The 4,697-nt window shown below is 47.1% G+C and overlaps 1 long non-coding RNA gene across 1 annotated transcript; it reads right to left on the reverse strand.

Annotated features, from left to right (window-relative positions):
* Nucleotides 1–745: 745 nt before the first annotated feature.
* Nucleotides 746–3,515, reverse strand: LOC101902852 (uncharacterized). Its single transcript, XR_238365.5, has 3 exons — nt 2,650–3,515; nt 1,880–2,051; nt 746–1,604 (listed from the first exon to the last, which is right to left on the reverse strand). It is a non-coding gene; the product is annotated as an uncharacterized lncRNA (long non-coding RNA).
* Nucleotides 3,516–4,697: the final 1,182 nt, after the last annotated feature.

The raw sequence follows: 4,697 nt of genomic DNA on the forward strand, positions 1-4,697 counted from the left end.
GTAGGCCCAGGCTGTCCCCACAGACAGATGTGCTTTATTTGATCTGTAGACTGTTTAGAAAATAACACTAATAACAGCCAACATTTAAAATTTGATATTTTTTTACATTTAAACATACCAATTTCTACTGCCTCTTGGAACATTGGAAGATCAGGCAACACAAGGCAGGGCCTTTATTCCCCTAAATAAAAACAAATGGCTCTGTCTCCATGTCATCCCAAGCCCTGTGTGTGTGGATGTGTATGTGTGTGTGACTCAGTTGTGTCTGATTCTTTGTGACCCCATGCCTCCTTAGGCTGGTACCCACAGATCCCTGGAGATTTCAAAGTGTGTGACCCCTAGGTTAAAGTCAAACCAAGTATAACACAACGGAAGGGGAGAAGTTTGTTTCTAACAATAGTGCCTAAAATAAAGAAAAAGGAAGTCCCAATACCTGGGCTGGAGTACCTGATTGTTAGCTCTTAGCATTCTGTCTGCCCTAATACAGGGCTCTACAGTAGTGGAAGTTAAATCTTTTCCTTTGTGTACTTAGTTGTATGATAGAGATTAAAATAAAAGCAACAACTTCCTTTGGGAAAGGCCAAAAGCATAGCCCCAAAGAAAAATTTGTATTACTTCAAAAGCTGAGGCAAGCAGCCAAAAGATTCCAGAAGGCTCGTCCTAGCCTCAACAAGGTCAAGAAACTTTGATGACCTGTGACGGCATGCAAAGACATCTGGTAGACCACACTTTACAGTTCAGAAGATAAAGCTCATTCTCAGTTTTATTAACACAGACTTACTGGCCATGGCCGGTCTTTGCGACATAGAAGAAATTCCCAAGCAGTGCATTCTTGGGCTCTTGTCAAGTGGTCTGTTGTCTGTGGAATTTCCTATTCTCCAGCCCCAAAACAGAAAGCAACACCCACCCCCCCCAACCTCAGCTTTGGCCGACATGAGATTTAAAGAGGATCATTTGTTTTCATTACAGCCCCTTGAAGCCCTTCCTTCCCTCCTCATTAATGAATTTCCAGTCTTTCATCAAAAAACAAAAACAAAAAAACAAACACAAAAAGGGACCTGACAGAGGACATGGTTAAGTGGCTGGCGCGCGTAGCGGTGCCGGCTTGAAAGAGAGGAGACGGCCATTTACTGATTGCAGGGAGGGGTTGACATTCTTGGTTAGTATGCTAATTTCATCTCCTGCATTTAACATTCAGATCAGGTCCGGACAGGCCCTCCAGAGCAGCAGAGTCCAGGAATGGGTGGCTGTCTGCCTTGCAGCGTTGAACAGTCTCTGCATGAATTACATAAATGCCCCAACATTCCGTCTGCTCTGACTTCACTCTCTTCCTTCCTCTCTAAAGACACACAGACAACAGAGCCATACACATGTGAGCACACACTCAACATGATGATGTCACATGCAAACACACACACACACACACACACACACACACACACACAGACCCTGCAGACATAGGTCTCTATGAATGCTGAAGACATGCAGTGTAAGATATCCAAGTCATCCACAACTGGCTTAATTTCTCCTCCTTTGAGTCTCCAAGGCACACTTCTGCAGGATGTATGTCTCCTGCTCAGGAAACTTGCAATGTACTGAGGTATCTGAAATAAGGAAGCAATATGAAGAGTAAATCCCCAGTGAAAAGGAACACATCTTTCTGTTGACCTTCCAGTCCCAGAAATCCTTACCGGGGAAAAAAAAAAACCAAAAAAAAAACCTCTACTCATCTGTAGGGGCACCAGATAGCTCAGTTAACTGGACACCCAGAAAGAAGAAAGAACCAGGTCATTTTATTCCTTGGGGTACCCACTTTGTCATGGTGTGTTTGGAACTCGGTGTTAAACGAGTATTTCATCCTGGTTGGTTTTGGACTCACCAAGCCACAGCTGGGTGACAAGGGAAGAGGAATCCCAAACTCGCTCCCACATGGCGGTCCAAATGGCAAGGATAAGTCACCTGGCACAGTTTGCCTAGCGCCCAGACACCAGAAAACTGAATTTCCTCAGCCTCCTCTTCCTAGCATTTTTCTGTAGCATTGCAGCAGTTTCCTGGAGACAAACAGAATCAGCAGCTCCTGTTATCAGAAGGCACATTTTGGGGTTGCTTTGAATAGACAGAAGCTATTCTGAGCAAGCAGGAGCTCCAGTTAAAAGGCAAGGAAAGGTTGGTTTTTAATGTTCTGTTTTGTTTTCTCAAAGTGTGACATAACCGTGTCATCTGGCATGCCATGGTTCCTTCCTCTGGCTACTCTGGTGGACCCTGGTCCTGACCCCTGGTGCCCACGCAATATTCCACTTTAGGCTGAGGAACACCGGGCAGTTCCTGTGGGAGCTTCCGACAGGAGCGATGGTTGTTTTCTCCAAGCTGCGGACTTGATTTGCCTCGATTTTTTTTTTTTTTTTTTTGGCTCTGGTCCAAGATGTTTTCCTGTCATCATTTCACTGTCTTTTCCAGTAATCCCTTTTTTAAACATGGCCAACAATTAGTCGATTTATCTCCACCACCACCACCACCCCCCACCCCCATCTCCACGCAAACACGCACTCCACTGAGCCCCATCACTGTCTTGTTTTGCCTTGAAGTCTAAGAAATTACAGCTTCTCATTAGCTGGAGAGCACGTTTGGAACGGCTTTGTATTTACTCACTTAGTAAGTGATGCTGGCCTTTTTAATTATTCTCCCTCCGCGTGCCATCACAGAGCTGCAAGCTGTTCCAGGCAAGCCAAGCGACTGCGTGTCCTCCGCCAGGCAGTTGGAAGTAATCGTGTTTTACCTCACTGCTGCTGCTTTCTTCCTCTCCTGTCAGCAAGCCAAGGAATCCCCCCAAAGCTCTTACGTAGGAGATACCAAAACTGTGAGTCACTTCTGGCTCCCCAAGCAGAGGGAGCCCAGGGCACCGTGAACGGAACAGCAGACCCAAGATGGGGGTTTCCTCCCAGCCAAGCCCTGGGACCAGATGTGCAGCCATGGCTTGGTTTTTCTTGCTGTTGCTCCCTCTTTCTCCTCCACCCTCATCCGTTCCTTCGTTTGCCAGCTTCTTCCTCTTTCTTCCTTTCTGTGTTGTCGACAGCCGCAGACCCAGCAAGAGCTGGGTCCCTCTCGCCTTCTGTTGTTTTTTTCTCCCCTGCCGCAGGCTTTGGCTGCTACCTCTGCAAGCTGGATCACCAAAGACACACGACTCCCTCACAATGAATAATCAATACAGATATTGATCTGTGGAAAATGTTTGTAAATTCCTGAAAGGGAATCGGGAGCAGGGGGCAGGGAGGCTCGTGGGGGACGACGACTGGAGTGCCGGTGGCGGAAGGCAGCCGAACTGGATTTGGATCCCAAGGCTGGCTGGCTCCGAGGTGACGGTACCGGAATGCGTGCGAACGAGGGTGCGCGCGTGTGAGTGCGCGGGTGACGCCGGTGTTGTGTATGCCCCTTTCTCTACAGCTGCTTTCCCTGAAGAATCAAGAGCCAAATGGTCGGGAGCCCCTGTCAGTGCCATGCCTTGGCTGCGGGCCAGCACTGTTTTGTTTTCATTATCACACGCTACTTTGCAATTTGCATAAATACAGGGTTATTTTTTATCGTGTCGCCCAAAAGATAAAAAAAAAAAAAAAATAGAAGTCTTTGTTGTGTGCAAGAGGGGCTTGCTGCCTACTCATCATGGCTAAGGATTTAGCATATGTGGAGGGCTCCAGAAGAAATACCGGCAAAGAAGTGGTAATCACAGAGACGAAAGAATACAGGAGAGCCGAAAAGAGGAATTTAAAGATAACTGCAGGGGATTCAACTTGATGGAACCAAATATTAGGAATATGTTTTCCTCTGTGGAGGAGTGGTAGTGCCTTAGAAAAGCGAAGAAGAAATAAAGACCACCAAGGTCTAACCAGTGGCCTATAGTATACACATGTCACTCTTTAACGACTGGAATGAGCGATTTATCTTTGGTGGACATTGAACGCAAATTTGCTTTCTCTGCCCTCATCCAAAGCTTAGAAAGAATGGGAACAGATGGAGCGTTTCCAGCAGACGGGATGTTTCAGAACTTGGTCTGTTTTCCCCTCCTCCCTACAGCTTGAGCAGCTCAACCACATCTCCAGAGCTGCATTTGCCCTAGTACTGAATGGAATTTGCATCCTCCCTTTGGCTTTTTCACCTTCAGGAAAGTGGGTACAAGAGAGTCTTAAGCTAAATAGCAAGCTTTGGGTGGCTTTCTTCCTGCATGCTCAGAGTCCTGGCTGCAGACAGAGATGAGGCCTCCTGAAGTTATGCCCCCAAGTGGATGGCAGGTGTGCTCTCGGGTCCCAGGAAGCAGCAGCTTATTTCAGAAAAGCTTCTAGCTCTCTCAGGCCATTGGATGGCCCCCCTTCCCTTTGGTTTCCGGTCCTTTCACCTCTCGCCCACTCACTCTGTTTCTGTGATTCGTAGTAAAACCTCTCTCGGATCATCCTACTCCTTTTCTATCGCTGTTCTGTCTTCTCCTGCCCTGGCGACAGAAGGGTGGCGCCTCCTTTGAGATAGCTATCTAGAGTGAGACCTCTGCATGAGGACTCAATTCCAGCACCCCTGTCCTGGAAGGAGCCATTCGCTTTATCAGCCAGCAGCAGCCTCAGGAGGAACACGGATTTTTTTTTTTTTTTTTAATTCCTTTTCTAGCTTCTGATTAGCTCCAGCAATCCAATTAGCAGAGGAATTTATATCAC

This window comes from Bos taurus, chromosome 18, assembly GCF_002263795.3.
Source record: "Bos taurus isolate L1 Dominette 01449 registration number 42190680 breed Hereford chromosome 18, ARS-UCD2.0, whole genome shotgun sequence".
In the NCBI taxonomy this organism is placed as follows: domain Eukaryota; kingdom Metazoa; phylum Chordata; class Mammalia; order Artiodactyla; family Bovidae; genus Bos; species Bos taurus.